This window comes from Notamacropus eugenii, chromosome 4 (assembly GCF_028372415.1).
Source record: "Notamacropus eugenii isolate mMacEug1 chromosome 4, mMacEug1.pri_v2, whole genome shotgun sequence".
In the NCBI taxonomy this organism is placed as follows: Eukaryota; Metazoa; Chordata; class Mammalia; order Diprotodontia; family Macropodidae; genus Notamacropus; species Notamacropus eugenii.
Window position 1 is genome coordinate 413,672,259 of NC_092875.1, and position 24,093 is coordinate 413,696,351.

Below are 24,093 nucleotides of genomic sequence, written 5' to 3' on the forward strand. Positions count from 1 at the left end.
ACACATGTGTGTATATGTATACATACACATGCATACCTAACACACACACACATATAGTGTTTTAAGGTTTGCAAAGCACTATATATGTGTATGTGCATAGACATATATACATACACATGTGTGTATATGTATACATACACATGCATACCTAACACACACACATATATAGTGTTTTAAGGTTTGCAAAGCACTGCATATGTGTATGTGCATAGACATATATACATACACATGTGTGTATATGTATACATACACATGCATACCTAACACACACACATATATAGTGTTTTAAGGTTTGCAAAGCACTGCATATGTGTATGTGCATAGACATATATACATACACATGTGTGTATATGTATACATACACATGCATACCTAACACACACACATATATAGTGTTTTAAGGTTTGCAAAGCACTGCATATGTGTATGTGCATAGACATATATACATACACATGTGTGTATATGTATACATACACATGCATACCTAACACACACACATATAGTGTTTTAAGGTTTGCAAAGCACTATATATGTGTATGTGCATAGACATATATACATACACATGTGTGTATATGTATACATACACATGCATACCTAACACACACACACATATAGTGTTTTAAGGTTTGCAAAGCACTATATATGTGTATGTGCATAGACATATATACATACACATGTGTGTATATGTATACATACACATGCATACCTAACACACACACATATATAGTGTTTTAAGGTTTGCAAAGCACTGCATATGTGTATGTGCATAGACATATATACATACACATGTGTGTATATGTATACATACACATGCATACCTAACACACACACATATATAGTGTTTTAAGGTTTGCAAAGCACTGCATATGTGTATGTGCATAGACATATATACATACACATGTGTGTATATGTATACATACACATGCATACCTAACACACACACATATAGTGTTTTAAGGTTTGCAAAGCACTATATATGTGTATGTGCATAGACATATATACATACACATGTGTGTATATGTATACATACACATGCATACCTAACACACACACACTTGCATGCTGTACCAATAAGCACCTTAACATAATGGGGGGAGCTGCTGTGCAGATTCTTAGATCTGCATTCATAAAAGGAAAGCAACTTTCAAGGGGTTAACAATCACTTTTATCAAGCACATGTATCATTCCTTTAACTAAGAACATATATGATTCACCTAGTTCAGGGGAGTCAGCACACTGAACTTCAGAGAAAGTATAGAGAAAGCGAAGATCAACAGAGAAGGCTTCCTCTGCCTGAATTCAACAGACCAGTCCAACTGTCTGACCATAATTACCAGAAAGGGAAGCACTGACATCTGAATTTTCAAAGTTGGGGGTGGGGGGGAGGAGGTTAGGGAGTAGAGTTTTTTGGGAGTGGGGGGGCTTCTTAGTGGCTTCCCAGAGCCCTCTTCTGTCCAAGCAAACACTTCCAGTCAGTAAGCCCCAAAGTAAAACCTCAGCTCAGAGTATTTATACTGTTTTTAGAGCCAGAGGGCCTCACAACCCTTGAGAACCAGTACCTCATTAACAAAGGGCTTGGGTCTTCCCACAAATCTTTCCTAATCAAACTCTTCTTAATGGGCAAGCCCATTAATGGGTGGGGAAGATCTTTGATCACATTAAAATAATTAACAATGCAAATACATATACTGTTTCTAATTAAAGAAACTCTTGTTTCTCTACTCCTAGTAAAAACTCTTGGTTGATAAAGGCAAGATTCAGAGGTACTTGATTATACTAAAACAAAAAGAGCAAAAGATCTTATTTTGCTTGCCATTGCACATGCACACACACACACATACACACACACACACACACACACACACATACATTCTGTGATACAGTGACTCTGGCCTCCTTTCTGTTCCTGGCACAAGATACTCCCAACTCTAGACATTTTTTCTTGTCTACCATGGCTAAAATACCCTCCTTCCTAATATCTGCTTCTTCACTTCTTTCAAATCTCAGTTAAAATCCTACCTTCTACAGGAAGACTTTCCTAATCCTCTTTAATTATAGTGCGTTCCTTCTGTTGATTATTTTCAATTTATCCTGTATGTAGCTTGTTTGTACAGTTATTTACTTATTGTCTTTCCTGTTAGATTGCAAATTCATTGAGAGTAGGGACTTTTACCTTTTTTTTTTTGTATCCTCATCACTTAGTACAACTCCTGACACAGTAAACAATAAACGTTTATTGACTAACAGATTATCAGAACAACTCAGTGAGGTCGTTACTTTTATGATCCCCTTTTACAAATGAGAAAAATGAGGTGGAATCAAGTTAAGTGACTTGCTCAAGGTCATATAACTAGTATCTGAGGTAGGAATCAAACAGATATTCTTAACTTCATGGCACACATTTTATACACTGTGCCATCTAGTTCAAATAATTGTCTTAAGAATTCAAATAAAAAGTATCTTTTACCTCAATATCTAAGTATTTCAGGTAAAAGAGGGAAGTTTGTGGCCTATATAGTTGTGACTGTGTAGATGTGTGACTTCTTAAGAAATATTTATGATATACTGAGAATAAGGTAAATTATATATATGCACACACCAACATACATACATAAACACATATATGTATATATATATATGCATGAGTGATCCTTGAATTAGGTGATGAAAGAGAACTTTAATATGTACATTCATAAGAAAAAATAAATACCTTACAGAAACGCTTCCTTTTTTTAAAAAGGAGCTAATTGGGAATAGCATATGGAAGTTCTAGAAGGAGTTAGCTAATAGGGATAGCCAACTTGTTAAATATTTAGTAAGCAGCTGTATGTTGGGTCAGCAATGCTACTATTTTGACGTCTACAATTTTGCCCACTGCTAGTCCTAACATCTTGCTGATGATGTATGAACAGGAAATCCTGAAAGGTGAAAGATATCAACTCTGGAGCCCAGGCTTTTATTGGCCACAGCCACCTTTACCTGTTGGGAATTTTTACCCTGAGAAATCCCCTGAGGACCAAAACTTCCCAGAAGAATTTCAAGGAAAGCAACAAATTCTCTGAGGAGTTTGAGGAAACCCTTGGTGAATCATGTGTGTGTTTAGAAATAACTTTGCAGTTTTTTCAAATGTCTTGTAGAAATGAATAAATGGGAGGGGAAAGAAAACATTTTTATTCTTTAAAAAAAAATCATATTTGATCTCAGCTGTGGATAAAACAATGAATAAAATTCAAATCCATTCCTATTCCAAGGGCCATTTTTTTCCATTCAAATATTTTTTAAATTGAGTTCCTCTTACTAAAAACAATACTATATCATACTGATATGAATATGATGTATTATTGGCTTTGGAGCTTGATTGTAGTTAATATTTTTAAACAAATCTTATATTTCATTTCTTCACAAGTATGTGATTTTTTGAAGGTGCCTCCTCAGTTTTGCAGGTTGAATATGGTGAGATCCCCAGCCTCCCACTCCAACTCCTGCTGTCTTCACAGATTACCTTCTTGAGTTCCTGAGTCCAAGAAAATTTTTTACCTTGTCACCAACTTTCAGTTGATGTCTTTCTGAATTTATACTGCTACATAATTAAGTATGACCATCTGGTCTCATCCCCAAAGTGGAGGCCTTTGAAAGAACTCACCAGTGGAAAAGGGTAGCAGTGTAGCAGAGTGATATTCCAGTATGAGGAAGCCCCAGGTGCTGAGAGATATTCTATCCATTGGGTGCTGACTGCATCAGTTACAAATTTATATTATGTAATCAGCACTAAATACAGCTAGGTGGTGCAGTGAATAGAAAACTTGGCTCAGAAATCAGGAAGGCTCATCTTCGTGAGTTCAAATCTAGCATTGGACACTTAATAGCTATGTGACCCTTGCAAGTCAGGTAACTCTGTTTGCCTCAGTTCCCCATCTGTACAAGGAGCTAGAGAAGGAAATGGCAAACCACTTCAATATCTCTGTCAAGAAAACTACAAAATGAGGTCATAAATTCTCTGACATGACTGAAATAACTCAATAGCAACAAAAATCACTACAAGGTCCTCCTTACCACCTGCCAATCCTTTTATTCTTCCCTTATGGACTTCATTGTACTCTCCATAATGATGCTTCAGATGTCCTCTTCTCTCCTAAAGCCACACTCTCCTTTCTTTCTCCTCTTAACAATGAACTTCACCTCATTAAAAAAAAAAAAAAATAGAGGTTATCCAACAAGATGGAGGGCAGTCTCTGCTCCATAATTCCTTACTTCAATCCTTTCAATAATTCCTTATTCTCTTCTCTGCTTTAGTCTCTGAGGTCCTGCTTGCTAAAATCAGCACACCTCTACTTTTGTCCTTGAGCACATTCCCTCACATCTCCTCTGGGAGTTTGACCTTCCCACCGTTATTCAATGATTCTCCTCCTCCTCCTCCTCCTCTTCTTCTTTTTCTTCTCTTTCTGCCTCATTTTTAGTCTCTGCTGCATAGAAATATTTTCCGATCTCCCATATTTATTTTAAAAAATCTCTACTTGACCTTGCTATCCCCTCTACCTACTATCCTAAGTTGTGTTTCCCCCACCTCCTTTTCCTAGCCTTTTTTGAGCCACCTAAAAACATTGTCTCCACTTTCTTTTATTCCACTCACTTTTCAACTTCTTGCAGTCTTGTTTCAGCCCCTGCACTTCAAACAATCAACATTTATTAAATAACTCCTATGTTCCAGGCGCTTTACAAAACAATTGACTGAAACTGCTGTCTCCAAGGTCACCAACTGACCTTTTATTGCTAAATCCAATGGCCTCTTTCTCAATCCTCATCCCTCTTGATTTCTGTTTAGCATTTGATGCCACTGACCACCCCTCCTTTTATGATGGGTTTTCATAACCTCTCCCCTGGGTTTTCACATCACTCTCTCTTGTTTCCCTTTCTACCTTTATGACCTGTCCTCAGCCTCCTTTGCATGATCATCATTATCCATATTCCATTCCCAATGTATATGCACCCTAGGACCCTGTCCTGGATCCTCTCCTCTTCTCTCTATAGACTTTCTCATGGTGATTTCATCAGCTCCCATAGATTCAGCTGTCATTTCTATGTAGATAAATCCCAGACCTCTACATTCTGACCTCATCCCTTTTGACCTTCAGTCTTATAATTTCAATTGTACATTAGACATCTCCAAATGATTATTCCCTAAACATCTCAAACCTCACCTTTACAAAAGAGAACTCATTATCTCTTCCTGTGAGTTTATCCTTTCTTCTAATTTCCTTATTTCTGAAGAGGATACCAATATTTTCCACCAACATAGGTGAAAGACCCAGGAGTCATCCTTATAGTTTTACTCTCATTCACTACTTGTATCCAATAACATGCAAGGTCTTGTCAATCTTAGCTCCACAGCATCTTTCATATATTTTCCTCTTTTTTCTCCACTCATACCATAGACATCCTACTTCTGGCCTTTAACATCCCTTTGTCTGGTCTCCTAATTGTTTTTCCTGTTTCCAACTGTCCCCTCATCAGTCCATCCACAACTCATCTACCAAATGAATATTCCTAAAGCACATTTCTTGCCAAGTTATCCCCCTGCTCAAGAAGATTTAGTGGCTCTCAGCTGTCTCTAGGAAAACAAATAAACAAACAAACAAGTACCTCCCCTATTTGACTTTTAACTCCTTCACAAGAGGCTCCAATTTATCTCTCCAAGATATTTCACTCTCTTCACATACTCTATTTGTTAGTGGATTTCAAGTTCTTGCTGTTCCCTTTACATTACACTCCACCTCATGCATCAGTACCTTTGCACAAGTTGTCTTCCGTGCCTGCCATGCTTTCTCTCCTAACCTCTGCCTTTTGTAACTCAACTCCTTTCAAAATGCATATCAAATGCCAATTCCTTCAAGAGGCCTTTCCTGAGTTTCCCTAATTAGTATCATGGACCATGATCACCTCAACTTTCCTATCATTCTTAGTTTAAATGTTAATTTACTTCCAGTGGCCCCACTTACTCTCCATATAACTATCTTAACCAATATGCCCTTATTTGACCACCGGTTTTTACATTAGCTTCTTCATTAGAATGTAACTTTGTGAAAGACTGCTACTGACTTGTTTTTGCATTTTGTGCCTCAAATCCCTGGTATATAGTAAATACTTAGTTAATATTTACTGTTTGATGGACTCATTCAAGAATTCAGTTTCATCCCCATGCCCCAATGGGAAATTAATGGATGAATTTGGAAAATAACTATTTAGATGGAATGATATTAACAGTTGGAATTAATAGATATTATTTCCTAGGATTTTAATGACAGGTTACATATTATCAGGATGTTTTATGAATTCTAGATATTGTGATATCTGGAAGTATAAAGAAAAGTACAAGTGAAACAATAAAGATACGGGAGTTTATTTGTGGGTAGTCAACCATTAAGAGAAAATTCTCACAACATTTAAGAAACATTTGAAAGGTCATAAAACAATGTGGAACAGAAATATCCACAGTTGATGAAAATATTGTAAAGAAACTTTTAATATTAAAACTTTGATAGTGATTTTTTTGAGAGAAAAACACACAAAAGAATCACAAATAAACTATGTAGGTGCTATTATCCCTATTTTACGGCTGAGGAAACTGGGAAAAAATGAGTTAAGTGACTTGTCCAAGGGCGCACAGCTAGTAAATATCTGAGGTCAAATTTGAACTCTGGTCTTCCTGATTCCAGGCCCAGCTCTCTATCTGCCTGTAGCACCTACCTACTGAGCTGTGTACATTGAACTCTCTTTGGACTTTCTTCACTCTGCCCTGTAGAATACCTATGTTTGCCTGGGCCTTTCCCTCCATTATATGGAATAGATCCTTGAATTCAAGCTCAGAGTTGTACCTTTCTTTATAATCCTGGTGACTGGAGCATTGTTCTAAAAAAACATGGGGGTTTCAAAGACTTTTAGTCAGTTGAACTGAATATGAACCATGCCTTTGAGAAGGAAATAATCTATTCCCTTTTTAGAGTTCCATAAAAACAGAACAAAACATGAATTTCAGCAAATTAAAAATAATTCTTTGTTGATTGTCTAACCTGCTGCTGAATGAGTTTACAATACTGTTGTGAGAATGAAATGAGATATTTCTAAAGTGTTTAGCACAATTCCTGACAAATAGTAGGTATTGTATAAATGCTAGTCATTGTTATTATTAAATATTCAGCACCTAGATCTTTTGGAAAATGAGAGACTTCAAGAGACAGAGGCCAGAGTCAGGTAAAGAAAAATGCCATTCAGACATGGGTGACAGTATGAACAGAGACACAAAAGTGGGAGGGGACCGGAGAAGTTTGGGAGTTGGGGATTGTTCCATTTGGATAGAACAAATGTAAAAGAGTAATATGAGAAAAGAATGGAAAGGTAGTTTGGCAGGCTAGATGGTAGAGGGCCTTGAATGTCAAGATCAGGAGTTTATGTTTTTTTCTATAGGCAAATGCTATAATAGGAAGATTACTTAGGAAGTAGTTTAATGGTGGATTGCAGGAGGATGGACTCAAAGCAGCAGAAGAGCATTAGGAGGCTCATAATTAATAAAAAAATATAAAATCTTAAACTTGAGTGCAGCGGAGAGAAAGAATTACAGAGGCAAGATTTTGCAAAGGGAGAACGAATAGGATGTGGCAACTGACTTGAACTCTGAGATTTTAGGGGTGGCAAGGCTCTAATTTATAACATGTGGACAGCGATATAGTGGTGCATCAATTTCAGCCTCCATTAATGGGTTGGTTATTGCTCCTGTCTTCCAGATTTGCTTACAGACAATGTGATCCACTTAGACTGGAAATAAACTGGAATGGAAATGATTCCACTGATACTCCCATAACACAAATGTCTTCTCTTAGTAAGGGGAAGACATGATTATTTTTGTTTTGTTTAGATTCTCAATAGGGTGTATCTTCCAGGCCAGCATCATCACTTGTCATCCATGGGTTGAGGTGTTATAATCTCTCCTTGGCTTCTCTGTTTTTATATACCTTCTTCTGAGGTGCTTTTACAGTCCTTGTTTCTTGATGTCTAATTTGTGGTTATTGTAATGGTAATTTCAGATTAATAGTGGGTGGGGGGAAGAGTTAAAGATCTTTCCAGCCCATTAATAGTACCTTTTGTTAATTTTCTACTGGAGGTACTAGTTCTCCTGGGTTGTGATGCCCTCTGGCTCTGAAAATGTATAAGTACTCTGATGTGAGGTTTTACTTTGGGGCTTACTCTTTGGAAGAAGCTTCATGTACCAGATGAGACTCTGGGCAGCCACTAAGCAGCCCTTCACTTTGAAAACCCAGGTGTTGGTGTTTTTCTCTTTCTGGTAACTATGTATGTGCAGTCAGACAGTTGCATCTATCTATTAATGTTAGGCAGCTGGAATCCCTATCTGTTGAATGGTCTCTGTTTCTCTCTTTGTATTTTCTCTGAAGTGCCGAGAACTTGAACTAAGTGGATGATATATGTGCTTCATTAAAGTAGATTGTTGACCCCTCGAAAATTGCTTTTCCTTTTAGAAAAACAGATTTAAGAACCTGTACAGCAGGCCCTCTTCTATATGTTGGGGCCCTTGCTTTTATAGTTATTCACACTTTAATTAGTGAAGAAGTAATTGAAATTACTGAAAGGAAATTTGGGGTGAAAAGATACCAAGAAAGAATATAAATGCTCAAAGGATCTCAATCCAGGAAGTTTACTATACAAAGATATGTATACATCTCTGTAACTCACTTACCCTTCAGATCTGTGGGCACACATCGATGGTATTTCTGGTATACTGAGGGCTTGGACTCCTCTCTTGTTATGGGATGCTTTAGGAGCAGTCAAACGTTAGCTATTTTGGACTGTAATGCCCCTTAGCAACCACAAGAACACTGTGATGACTGTATTAAAGTTTGCTAACCTTTCACACCTGGATTAGATAAAGGGTGCTAAGTTACTGGTTTGCGTTGCTAACCCTAAACTAGATTTTAAGTGTATTGGAACTTCCTGGTATGTAGTAGGGCAAACATGGAGGGGAGAATCAGCAGGGAGGAAAATGTATAGAATGTTTAATAGGTTAATCTTATGGTTATACAACATAAAGCATAAGCAGTGTTGTTGAGTCCTGTCATATTCTCTGTGACCCCATGGACCATAATGTCCATGGGACTTTCTTGACAAAGATATTGGAGTGGTTTGCCATTTTCTTCTCCAGTGGATGAAGACAGAGATTAAGTGACTTGACCAGGGTCACACTGCTAGTAACTCTCTCAGGCTGGATTTGAATTCAGGTCTTTCTGAATCCAGGCTCAGCACTCTATCCACTGAGCCACCTAGCTTCCTCTGTAAATAATGATCTGCATATACAAATAAAGCAGGATGGTTGTTCCTATTGTTATTACAAATACCATCTCCTAAATGAGTCCTTCTTAAAATTGCCTTATACTTGTTGTGTGTGTATTTATGTATATGAGCATATAAACATACATATAATGTATACATACATATAATCATATATATGTGTATATATATATATGTATATATATAAACATACATACCTACACACACACACACACACACACACGCTCACACCCCTGTGGTCTCTCCTAGTAGATATGTGCTCTTGAGGGCAGGGACTATTTTATTATTTTCTCTTGATATTTTCAGCTTCTGACACAATACCCTGCACAGGGTAAGCTTTAATAAACAATTGTTGATTGATGATAAAGTCTAAGACAATTTTGAAAGAATAACTGGTACATAAAGGAAAACATTCTTAGAGTTTAAAAACTGCTTTTTCAAATTGCCTCTGTTGGTGGGAAAATTTGTTTTATACTCCAATAATAATATATTTTTTTCTCTTAGAGTTGATTAAATTTTCAAATAACCTAATGCTGGATTTATCTTTAACAAGCTCAGGGTTTTTTGGTTTCTTCCTCTTACCATCCTTATGATTTAATTGGTTTAGTGCATGCTAAGTGAGGGAGTTACGTCTTCCAATACAGCTTTCTAAGCGTTCTCAAATTTGTGGTTGTAGCTATTTGCCTGGGACACTGAGAGGTTAAGAGTTATCGACAAAGCAAAATCATATAGTCAGTACATGTAAGAGGTAGGATTTGAACCTAGGTCATCCTGACTTTTAGGGCAGCTGTCTGTCTTATGCCATGCTACTTCTCAACAGCTGATAGCAGCAGCAGCAGCAATAGTAGTAGTAAAAGTAGTAGCAGTAATGGTAGAAGTAGCAGCTACTTGTAGCAGGTAGCATTTAGATAGCACCTACTGTGTGCCAGGAATTTAAGGGCTGAATTAAATGCTTTATAAATATTTTTTCATTTGGTCCTCGCAACCCTGGGAGATTTGTGTTATTATTAGTCCCATTATATAATTGAAGAAATTGAGACAAGCAGAAGTTAAATGACTACCTAAGATAACACAGCTATTAAGTGTTATATGCTGGTTTTAAACTTAGGTCTTCCTAACTCCTGTGCTGTCTACTTGCCCCTTAATTCATCAGATGGTAGATCTGAATTTTCTGTGGAGTCAGATGCTCATGAACTATAAAACATTATTGTTATTTTTATTTCAATATCAAAAGGATTTGTGCATGTGTATATTCAAGATGCACATTAAGATTTATCATATTTTAAAGACTCTTCTCATTTAAAGCCATATTTTTTGTTTTAATTTCTAATAGTACTCATTTGTGACTTGTGCTCCATTATCTTTGAGCAGCATTATCTTTTCCCCTTTTTTCATAAAACCTCCCAGGGTATGCTTTCTCTACCGCTTTTGGTATATACCTCTCTGAGACTTGCTTTCCACATTTATAAAAGGGTGACCATGACATTCTATTACCCATCACCTGGTTATAAAGATCAAATGAAGTGATGTATGTTAAACAATTCAGCTCAGCAAACGTTTACTAAGTTATACGTGCACATGTGAGCTAAGGGATAGGTGCTGGGGTAGATACAAAATCAAATAACACAGTCATCCCCATCCTAATGAAGCTTATAGTCTTGTCTGGAGTATGGTGTAAAAATAGATACTAATTCTGATACCCATTTTCTACATTTTTAGTATTACTGTGGCAAAAAATAGAGTGTAGGAAGTGTTAAGGGCCAAGGAAGATAGTTTTTACCTAAGGGAATCAATAAATGCTTCCTGGTAGAAGAAATATTTGAGTTAGGCTTTAAAGAATGAGAATAAATTCAATAAGTGAGAAAAGGTAAGAGAGGACATTTTAAAATTAGAGAATAAAATGTACAATGAGTTGGAGGTAAGGAGACACAGAACATTTCAGAGGACTGAAGGTAATACATTTCAGCTTGAGGATAGATACTTGGGTTCTTAACATTGGGTCTTTGAACTTAAAACAAAACACACACACAACAAAACTGTATTTTAATATATTTAGTTTCCTTTCTAAATTCTATGTATTTAAAAACATTGTATTGAGAAGGGGTTGATAAGCTTCAAAAGACTGCCAGAAGGGTCTGCCATACATGACAAAATTTAAGAATCCCTGGCATAGAGTAATATAAGGGGAAAAAGAATGGAATAGTTTAATGTTATTATTTATAGTTCAGTAGGTTTGGATTTTTATACACCATATTTTCTTAGTGTAGGGCATGTAGATTAGCTATAGAGTGTCCCAAGATAGACAATTAGAGTGATATAGAGCCATTGAGGTCATGCCAGTATGGAAATTGACCAAAAGAAATAGACGCATTAAGCCTGGAGGGCAGATGATTTAGGATGGACATGATAATGTCCAGTGGAAAGGGGATTAAGCAAGCTTGCTTGTCTCTCATGGGGACAACTAGCAGAAATGAGTAAGGGCTACAAAGAGGCAGATTTAGGCTTGAGGTAAATGGAAAATAAACATGAGCAAACAAAAGGATGAACAAAAAGTCAACTTCCTGACAATCATGTATACCTACGTGGAATGGGCTTCCTTAGAATTTCCCTCCTATGTGTGATCTTCACACAATAGGGGATGAACACTTGTCATCTCTGTTTATTATTTATTCTTACACACAGATTATTGTTTAGACACAGCTTGGATTAGATAGTTCCTGAGGTCACGTATAACTCAGATATTCAGCGATTTTTATTTATAGAATACTGAGAGGAACGATTGTTTTCTTGAATTTCTTTGTTGAGGAAGGCAGACTAAATTGCAAAATGGGGAAGTAGACTAAGATTAAGATGATTTATCTGAGAAGTTGAAAACATGAGTAATGCTTCATTTAAAAAAAGCCTAGAATGATGTTCCTTTATATCAACTTAGAAACATTAAAAAAAATTCTTTATAGGTCATAGAAAGCTGAGGTGCATTATAAAAATTCCTCAGGGCCCAACTTCTGCTTGTCTCTGTCCTTGCTTTATTCTACTTCCATTTGAAGATAAACAAGGGTGACCTGCAAATTTTTTGTTTTTGTTTTTGTTTAAAGGATTATTTGTTGCCATTCTAGTGAAAATAGAAAAAAAATTTCCTTAGGAATAGAGAAAAGTTTTTTTGGTACATAAGAGTAATATACTTTATGAGGTAAACTGAAAAACTGAAAAAGTTTCCGATATATAATCTATAACTCATCACTAAACTCAAACTAGCTATACCAGTTCACTATGGAAAGGAACTTGTGGGAGGTCGGATATTGTCACGAGACCAAGGGAAAGAGAAAGTATATTTTATGTTGAACTTGATTAGACTTTCATTTCCCCTCACTAAACTTAGCATTGAGTTCCAAACAAATACTAGGATTTACTGTCATATTTTTCGCTATAGAGCAGTTTACCAGCTTGTACTAAAAGTTTTCCAGTAGATGGGTAGGTAACTTTTGGCTGGGAGTGAGATGGACACTGCTATAACATGTATGAGATTTATCTTTATCGTTCCTTATTTTGTTTTGCTGAAAATTTTTCTCCTGTATTTCCCTTCTCTGTCGAACAAACATAAGAATAATCATTACAGATTATAACTGCAGATTAAGCAAATGATTCCACTCAGTCACCCTGAAGGTTTGCTACAACCAGGGATATATATTGTAAGCCTTTTATCTCCAGTGATAGAATACATGCACACACACACACACATACATACACACAGATATGGATATATTGTGTATGTATATATGAATATGTATTCTCCTCCCTTTGTTAAGATATTGAGCAAGCACATGGAGAGGGTTTAGATTTTCCATTTATTTATTTATTTGCAGGGGCATAGTGCTGGTAGGGTAAGACATAAAAACAAACAAACAAACAAAAAATTGGCACTGATGGAAATAGAAATCAAACCCTTTGTGGGTAACTTAGAAAAAGAGTTAGAATTGCCTACCAGATATTCTCCTCCTTCTTTGGGACTGATGGATAGGGCAGAGTGTGGAGTTTGAGTTACAGAAAGCTATGGAAGATCTAGTGCCCAGACCTGCTGAAGAAAGAAGTCTATGCCTTCTTATCAACAGCTTCCTCTGACCTGCAAAAAAAAATAATGCAGTATACCTTACCCTAGCACAAGAAATCTCTTTCTTCCAGATGCTCTGTATTTGTCTATTCCTGACTTCCCTATCATAAGTCAGCCTCTGACCTTCCTTTCATCATACCTATATATGAGATGTATAGTCAGTGTTTTCTGATACATGTGGTATTATTTCAATTATCAATGATTTTTTTACATAGTAGCCCTTTTCCCAATATGCTGACTTATATGTAGCTATGTGGAACCTAGATTTTTTTTTTCCTGCCTCTAGTTGTGAAGATTCTTCAGAAGGAGAGTTCTAGTGAGAAGCATTTTTTTTTCTTTATTAGAAGCATTAAAAAACAACAAACTTCTTTAGATAGCCTGCGTCATTGAAAAGCACAACTTTTTTTTTTGAGGCAGTCGGAGTTAACTCATTTACTTGCCCAGGGTATCACAGCTAGTAAGTGACTGAGACAGTTTAACTCCATTCCTCCTCGCTCTAGGTCTAGTGCTCTATCCGCTATGCCACCTAGCTACCCCCCAAAATGCACATTAAAAACACAGAGATGAAGCACAAGCATTTAGGACAGCATGTTCAATGAATTGGTGATTGATGGGTGTCAAGGAACCACACAATCGTGGAATCAAAGTGAACCTCAGATATAATTTAGTCTAAAATCTTTATTTTAGGAATAAGGAACTTGAAGCCCAGAGAGGTACAGATAATTTCCCAAGGTCACATAGCTTATCAGTAGAACTGTTTCTTGAACCAATGATATCAGACCACTGGTCTTTCCACTACTCCACACTGACACACATTCATGTTTACAGATTACTTGCAATGTTATGAGTATATTGTAGAATGGGACACAATTACCTCAATTATGTTTAGGTGACATTATAATAGTTTATAAGAGAAGCATAGTGGCAGAGTGGATAGAGAGCTTCCTTTGAAACAGGGAAATGTGGGTTCAATTCCTGTCTCTTACACATATTGACTGTGTGACCCTGAGGAGCCCCTCTGTTTCTAGGCAGCTCTCTAAGACTATGAGTTGCAGAGAAGATGATGATCCTAATTGTTGCCGGAGTTCCCAATGACAATGAAATCACAAGTCCCGTCTCCTATTCCTATCACTATAAAAGCTTTTCAATCCACTGTAAAATCACTAGTATCTGACTCATAAAACATTCTGGTCAACCATTGATCCTAAAACTATACCTTGGATCGTGAATGTATATATATATATATATATATATGTATATATATATATATATATATATATATATACACACACACACATATATGTATATACATATATATGTATATATATGTATATATGTATATATGTATATACATATATGAATACACACAAAAACTACACTATATATGTTCATTTGCATACGTATAGATATCCTGTGTATATATTATTCACACATGCATACATCTAGTGCATACACACAAAAATACTTTGAATATAAGAGTAGGCTAGTTGTGTTTGGTTGTGTTTGCAGTATTACGTCTTTTAATGTTTAAAAATTTTTAAATGAATGTGAAGTCTTAGTTAAGTGTTTCTCTTGCTCCAGTTTGTTTTGGAAAATAAGGAAGATCTTATTGAATTATATGACTAAACATAAGCCCATAGAGACCACAGTGTTTGCATCAAAGTTGGTTGCAAAGTAGGACTTTGAAGAAACGATGGAGAGTTTTATTTGTGCCACGTCAAAATTAAAATGATGGTGTCCAGTTTTATTTTACATATACTGCCTAGATCAAAAGACACGGCAGGTTATAACTGATAGTGTCAGACTTAGAGTCAGGAAGACCTGAGCTCAGATATTCTGTCTAATGTTTATTGTCTGTGTAGCCTAAGGCTAGGTCACTTAATCTTTCTGAGTCCTGGGCACTCCTTTAAGACCATGTTTTTAAATGGTTGCAATCTACCTTAGTGAAAAGATCTCTCATGTTGACAAAAAATAATAGCTTGCATTTATATAGCACTTTGAGGTTTGCAAAGAATCTTATAAATATTATCTCGCTTGATTCCCACAACAATCTAGGGAGGTAGGTGCTGTTATTAGCCCCATTTTACAAAAGAGGAAACTGAATCAGACAGGTTAAGATCATATAGCCAGGGTAACAAGGCAACAATTATCTAGGGCTACATTTGAACTCAAGTCTTCTTGACTCCAGTTCCTATCCACTGTATCAACTTGGTAAAATGATCACTATTGGGTGTTTTTTATATTACAATCTTTCTGAAAAAATACCTCCCTCTTTGAGTCAAGGGTTTAATTATTTTTTGTTTAATTTTATTTTTATGTTCCATGGTTTCAATTGAAAACAATACTTAATAAACATTATAGACACATGTTTTTATATTATGGCTAAAATAAAATTTGGCTAATGTCAACATTAGAAGCATGGGGAAAAAGTAATAAGATTAACAACAAATATGTACCATCTACTAACCAAGTATCCTTAACACTTAAATTGCAGGATTAACACTTCTGTTTGCTCAATGAATGAAGCAACCCTTCCTTTATGCTCTTTTCATGATATATTTATGAGATACTGCTCTAGGACGAATGAGTGAACAAACCCTTTCTACATGCCCCCTGTAGAATGTAAAGGCAGGAGTCTGGATATCAGTTATAACAACATGCATTGATATAAAGAAAGCTGTGGTAGATTTTGAGATAATATATTCATATAGATATGGATTATTCATAAAGAATATTCTTTCCCAGGTCTTTCACTTGTGGTTTTATATCTAGAACTTCTATTGGTTTTCTCATTTGAGTTTTGTATACTTTTAATATTTAGATATCTATATTTTACACATAAAATGTCTAAATTATATGTATATATGTATATGAATATGCATGTATATGTACATATAACATATAAATGCTACATTTGGTTTTGAAGTTTGATAAAAATTCCAGATAGCTGGATTTTCTTTTTTCATAACTAGATGTCTAATTTAAGTCAAATATGCCCCATGGAAGCACTAGAGGCCAATGAAATTTAGCATTTTCTAATTAAAATTTAAAACATGAGCCTCCTAAAGAACACTTCCCAGTGAACTAGTGGGTTATCACATTTCATGGGACAGCATAGTGTTTGATTTCACCAGAGGAAAAGCATAATTATTTTACTATTAGAATTGAATGTGACCTTACTTCAAAGGTGAAATTCAACTCTTTTAGAAAACAACTAGCTGTGGATACTTTCTAGTCATTTCATGTCAAATTGCTAGCAATAATGCACTGGATTGTTTGAGCTAGTCTTCTTTGGTTGTGACTTTCTGCAGTCTAGAGTGACAGGAGAAGTTTGTGACAGTTGTTTCGGAGTCTATTTTAGAGTATCTTATCAGTGCGTACAGCCATAGGCAACTTTATTTGAAGACAAACACCTTTTTCAGTAACCTCTAACCTCTGCTTTGTGCTGCTGATGCAAAGGGAAATTTGTGATGCTGAATAAAGCCATTAGGACCTAGGGTGACTTGTTCTGTTTGTAAAGAAAGTCTCATAGTAACAAGATTTTTGAAGCAAAAAGTGGAATATCGAGCACATACCTAAACACCAAGGCTGCGTGAATTAAAACTGTCTTGAATAAAATAATTTTGTTTACTTTTGTTTCTATTTAAAAAAAAACTTATTTTAATCATTTTCATAGTTTCATTACCATTTTCAAGTTTTTCTTCCTCAAATTGTTTTGGTTTCCTTTTTTTAAACAATCATTTCATCTTATTCACAAGCGTTCCATCTAACATTGAAATAGTTAAGTAAAATTGACTGATAAAATGGTCGCCTCTGATAACATGTGAAACATTCTGCACATGTAGACCTCCCACCTCAATTATGAGGAGAGACATTATATCTCCTCCTTTCTGAGACAGAGATTGGCCATTACAATCAGATTTCAGTCTCCTTTTAGTGTTGTTTCCATTTATATTATCATATTCATTGTACCCTCGTTCCCAAAGGCTTTGTTTTGTGCTCCATTCTCTTCTTTTTATATTACTCTCTTAGTAATATTATCAACTCCTCTGTGTTCACATGACCCTCTAATATCTTTCTAGAATGCTAACCCTGTAATATGAATCACCAGAGGCATGATAAAATCACAGGATCACGGACTGATATGTACACATATGCAGATGAAGGCACTAAGGACAAGAGATCTGAAGTGGTTTGGTCAAGGACATACTAGTAGTAAATTAATGTGTGTGTGTGTGTGTGTGTGTGTGTGTGTGTGTGTGTGTACCTACCTACATGCCTTCTGTCAAGGGGAAGAAAATGTGTTATACTTTCTTTTTCAAACTTAAGTCAAGAGGAAGCCACTTATACTTGTGAATTTTGCTTATCTGAATGGCAAAACTGAAAATGAGGAAAATTAGTTCCTTTAAACTAGTCTTAATGCTTCTGTTCATTAAAAATCCCTGAGTGCAACAATAGCAAATTCTTTTCTTTTGCTAAGTCATTTAAATTAATGGATAATTTTGAATAAACATTATACTGGCTCCCCATAAAAGAAGTAAATCACTTGATTATTTAAATAAAAATAGCTATTTTCCTGGAGTTGATCACTTTTGTGGTTCGTAGATTGGAGTTTTTCTATGTATCCCAAGTGATAAAATATCATTAAGGATAACTGAATTGAGCATGCTTTCTACAATCACCATGGATATTTCCTATACATGTAGTTGCCCTTTATCACATGTCACATTTATCAAACCAAACTTTTACTGGGCCAGAATTACTGGAATTTATGGTATTCTAATTACCTTAATATTTTGCTTAACTGATAGTTATATACAACATGCAAAGAATCATAAAATTTTAATGGTGGAAGTACTTTCCAAGATCATCCAGGCTACTTCCTTTAACCAAAATGTAAGGGACCTTGCCTAGAGAGATAAAGTGTCTTGCACTAGAGTACACAGTTTGTTGAGATGGGACTAAAGGTTGACTCTACCGATTTGCTGCACTTGGGGTCAGAAATATCGGGGGATGACTGCTGACTCTGACACTTACCGTCTGATTCTAGACAGGTCATCTAGTCCATCTCTGCTTCAGTTTCATCATGTATAAAATAGGGATAATAATAGCACCTATGTGTGGCTATATGAATAAAATGAGATAACGTAAGCAAAAGTCTTTGGAAATATGGAAGTTTTATATGAACATTATTTCTTCTTCTTCCACCTCTTCTTTCTCCTCTACTGACTTCAACATGCTAATTGGATTTCCCATTTTCCAGGAGTTAGAGTATTATAAAATGTTTACCATTAAAATGTTATTGAAGCTAAGGTAATATGATGATTAGGATCATAAAGTGTTTTTGTGTCTGTGGGTCGTCATTCTGAACAACATTTTTTACATAGGTTAGGAAGTGTAAGAGACTGGATTGAATCAATTCTGACCTTATGACATACTCTGGAAAGTGCTTTTCTAAAAAAATGAATTCTTTTGGTTTACTTATATGTTACTTGCTTCTTTGTCATGAAAATAATCAGGGGGAAATCTGTCTATTTGGCTTATAGATATTTACAATTTTATTGTATTGACAAATGAGGTGATGATTACAGTTAATATAGTTTGGAAATATGTATTTAGCTATGTTTATAGTATATGTACTAAACATGGTTAGTGTTGGTTAGTTTTACTGAAATGCTTTTTTACGCTTTTTAAAAATTCTTTGCCTCAAAGATTGGTTCTCTGGGGATGGGAGGAGAAATGATGTAATTTGAAATTAAGGCAGTGCAAAAAGAAAAGATATCAAGACAATACAATTTTAAAAAGGAAAAGTATGTGTCGAAAGAATAGATCCTGAAAGAATGCAATAATCTTTCTCCATAGATAGCGCCTGAGCTAATTGAGATTAGGTTTGGCTCTATATCAAGCATTGGATAAATTTGTTTTGTGAAACTTCACTGCAGACTATGAAGACTGCCTTAAACTGAAAGGAGTTTGGGGAATTAGTTTAACAAAGTGCCTTTCCCTTCTGCATAAGTGGTCTGAAATCATTTCATGTTTGTTAATGATTAAGAATGACTGCCACATTTTGCATCTTTTGCAGCTTTCAACTGAGAATCAGTGTCTATATATCTAAAGGAAAAAAATCATGAACAGGAAATAATATACTTGTCCAAGTAATTAATCTCAATGAAATGACAAAGCATCATTTTATCATAATTTTACGTAGACATATAGATTCACTATAGGCTCACCTGAAAAGAATGAAGGATAAAATTGGAACATGTTAAAAACAAAACATCACTTTAAAAAAAATCGCCATCCAATAGCAACTGTATTGTTGAATCGGTCTGATATGATTCAGCATAATTTTGCTTATCTGCTATCCTCCATAACATCTAAAATTCAAATGAAATGCATCTTCTGAGTCTAAATGATGGTCTCATTACTACATAAGTTTATTCATGTTCAGCACTGCCTACTTAGGGAATGAACCACATATAGCATTCTTGGGGATAAAAATAAAACTTCCCATTTCTGTAAATCTCTCTTCTGAGAATAATAGATCTCCTTTTCCATTAAGCCATTGATATGCATGAGAAAAAATATCTGCGAGTCAGTTGTTATAGAAAACCAAACAAAAATAAAACATTTGGCATTATGTGAACTGTGTGTGTAAAAGCAATTCAAAATGGAAGTAGTGTGGAGCTTTGCAGATCTGGAATTGGGAGACCCAAGTTTTATTCCCCATTTTGTCATCTATTTGTAACATCATTCCCAAGTCATTCAGCTCCTATAAGCCTGTGTTCTCAAAAGTGAAGATGGAAATTCTAATGCCTTAATTGTCGATATCAATGGCTTGTTGGGAGAGTCAATGACAGGGATGTCTCAGAAGGTACTTGTAAATAATTTTAAAATTATAAATATGGAAAGCTTTATTATTTTTCTCCACTAAAATCCTACCCTGATGCTTACACAGGGAAGTGAAATGATCCTGAGTTCTCAAAGGCTTTCCCACCTAAGAATAAGTATGGGTACATTCTATCAAGTTGGAAAGACTTAGAACATGGGCCCATTTTTTTCAATGCTGTAAATCTGTCACTTAAGGACCAACCTTGCTAATCCAGGAAAGGTTGATCCCTGGATTGGGAGATGGATAATGAATTTTCTTTTGGTCATTGCAATGCTCAAAGACTTTGCACTGAATCATAAAGGAGCAGTGATGTGTATTGGTGGATAGAAGAAATTATGGATTATCAAGGTATTATTGTTTTCCTAGGAACTTCTACAATAATTGGATGAAAATTATAGTTTAAAGAGGGATGCCAGGAAAACTAACTTGAACTATAAAAATGAGTTATGTTGCTAATGATGTAGATATTAACTCCAGGAACATCATCATGATCTTATTCCGCAGAATTCTAGAGTATTGGTTGATAATAATCATAATAGTTTTTGAATAACAATTTAAGTTTTACAAAGTGCTTCACAAATGTTATTTCATTTGATACTTACCACACCTCTGGTATTATCAACATTTACAGATGAGGATGCTGAAGCAGACAGAGCTTAAGTGACTTATCTAGGGACACACATCTATTAAGTGTCTGGAATTAGATTTGAATTCAGGACTTCTGGACTCCAAGTCTCTCACGCACATGTGTATGTATGTATGTATGTGTGTGTGAATGTATGTACGGATGCATATCCTTCGCTGGATACAGGCTAGATTGCCATTGTTAATTTTGCCCCTAAAATGTATGGCTCAAAACTGTACCTCAAATGAACTCTAACCATTTCAGAGTACATAAGAATTATTACTGCCCTTATTCTGGTTGTTATGTTTCTCTCAATGCAATTTATAATCACACTGGCTTCTTTTTTGGTTGCCACATAATATTTTTGGCATGTATTGAGCTTTTAACCTACTAAAATGAGTGTCTTTTTTTTCATGTGTACTACTTTCTAGCTATGATTCTCTGATTTTGTATTTACACAGTTATTTGTTTGAACCTGTTTTAGACTTTACATTTAGTTCTAGAATTCATTTTATGTTCAATATGTGCTTCTATCCTGTTGAGATTTTTTTTTTTGGTGTTGATTCTGACAAGCCTCGTATTGCAGAGACTTCGAAATTGATTGGATGTGTATGATGAGAGAGAGGGAAGATTCAAGGATGACTCTCAGATTACAAACTTGGAAGGATGACAAGGAATTTTTCTCTTTCTTTGTGAAAATCAGGATGATGTTTGTCCATGCTGGATCATGTTACAGCTCTGTTGTTCTCTATGATTCCTCAAATATCATTCTCCTTGTCAGACGAAAGAGAAGCAAAATATGATTTGAAGATGTCCTTACACTTGTCATCCTTTATCATCTACCACCTTTATCATCTTTCCATCTACCTGAACCAGCTGCTGCTCTCTTTCTTTATTTGTTCCTCTTCTTGCATGAAATATACATGAAAGAAAAAAAATAATTTTAATGAATATTTGTCATGGTCCTGAACTCATTTTGGAATTTACCTTTCTTCCTCACAACATCCTCACAGAATCTTGCTGTTTTTTTTAACTTGTCTGAAGTTACCTGTTATTACTTATATTTCTTATATCTGTTCTCTTTAAGTATCAGCTCCTGATAAAACTCCCATGTATTTCTAGATACCACATTTTTCTCTTCCCAGAATATTTTAAAATGATATTGTCAGCATTTCATTTGGGAGAAATTCCTATTGCTCTTTAGACAATTTCCCTTTAAGAGCTTCCAACAATGAGATACACTTATTTTGTCTCTGGGTTCTTTGAAATCTTGTTTCATAAAAACCAAGGTATAGGTCTGCTTTGCTTAATATTTCTTTTTTTTTTATCTGATATAAATTCTAAGATGGCATATTCAATTCATCTCAAGGTTCCCATTTTTCTTGCAAATTCCTTTTTATTGGTCAGGATCAAGTACAAAAGAAACATCCTTCATTTGGGTTGGATGCTATGATTATTCTTAGAATTTCAGTTTGGGGTAGTAGAAGCAGTAATACATTAAGATTCAGAAGATCTGGGTTTGATCATAACCGTGCTACTTGCTATGTGAATGACCATGAGGAGGTCATGTAAACTCTGTAAGCCTTGGTTTCAATATCTTTAAAATGGGAGTAGTAATTTTTATATTACTTACCTCACAGTACTGTTATTGAGACAGTATTTCATAAACATTACAATTTTATGCAACATAGAATTAGAAAACCATATATATATGTATATATATGCATATATATACATATATATAGCCATGTGCATGTGTATGTAGGTTTAAATTAATGTATCAAGGCATTAAAATAAGATAGAACTGCATTTGAATCTAGTTTGGGCTGCCCTCGGGAGTATTATAGGTCACATGTGACGTGTGGGTTGCATGTTTGATACCTCTGGTCATGCAAAGCTAACTTCTACTGAAATATCTCATATTTCCTCCTCCTCCTGCTCCTCCTCCTCCTCCTCCTCCTCCTTCTCCTTCTCCTTTTTCTCCTTCTTCTTCTCCTTCTTCTTCTTCTTCTTCTTCTTCTTCTCTTCTTCTTCTTTTCCTCCTCCTCCTTCTCCTTCTTCTTCTTCTTCTTTTCCTCCTCCTCCTTCTCCTTCTTCTTCTTCTTCTTTTCCTCCTCCTCCTTCTCCTTTTTCTCCTTCTCCTCCTCCTCCTTCTCCTCCTTCTTCTTCTTCTTCTTTTCCTTCTTCTTCTTTTCCTTCTCCTTCTCCTTCTTCTTCTTTTTCTTCTTCTTCTTCTTCTTCTTCTTCTTCTTCCTCTTCTTCTTCTTCTTCTCCTCCTCCTCCTTCTCCTCCTCCTCCTCCCTCTCCTCCTCCTCCTCCTCCTTTTTCTCTTCCTCCTCCTCTAGTAGTCATAAGAATGTTGTTCAGTTGTTTTTCAATCATGTCCAACCCTTTGTGACCACACTTGGGATATTCTTGGCAAAGATACTACAGGTTTGCCTTTCCTTCTCCAGCTCATTTTACAGATGACCAAACTGAGGCAAACATGGATAAGTGACTTTCCCACAGTCACACAGCTAGTGTTTGAGACTATATCTGAGCTCAGGAAGATGAGTATTCCTCACTCCAGGCCTGGTACTCTATCTACTGGGCCACCTAGCTTCCTGTTAATAACAATAGATAGCTCTTATTTCTTTAAGATTTACAAAGCACTTCACATTTGTTAACTTATTTGATCTTTTAACCTTTCTCCCCTATGATATAGTCTTCCATTCTTCAATCCCTTGACACTGATTTGGATTTACCCTATGCCTCTTTAGGGAATTTTTTTTCATTATATTTTTCCCAGACTAATTTCTTCTGTTTCTTCCAGTGTTATATAGGAGAATAGAATACTGTACTTTAAGTCAGGAGAGATCTTGGTTTAAATCTTGCCTCCCAATGCATACTAGTTGTATGTCTTTGGATAAATTATTTAATTCAACCAGTGACTATGCCAATGATTCATAACTTGGGATTTATGAACTTTTTAAAGTAACATTTTTAATATCATTGATTTATCTAATACTTAAGATGTTTTATTTTATATGTTTATAAACATTTTGAAAAAATTTACCAGACTGTCATAGAAGTCAGTGCACACAAAAAACTTAAGAACCCCTGACCTAGGCACTA

General features: G+C 35.5%; 1 protein-coding gene across 1 annotated transcript in view; it reads left to right on the top strand.

Annotated features, from left to right (window-relative positions):
• Nucleotides 1-24,093, top strand: part of HCN1 (hyperpolarization activated cyclic nucleotide gated potassium channel 1) — a 624,487-nt gene that overhangs the window by 17,025 nt on the left and 583,369 nt on the right. The gene's annotated exons all lie outside the window — the stretch shown is intronic.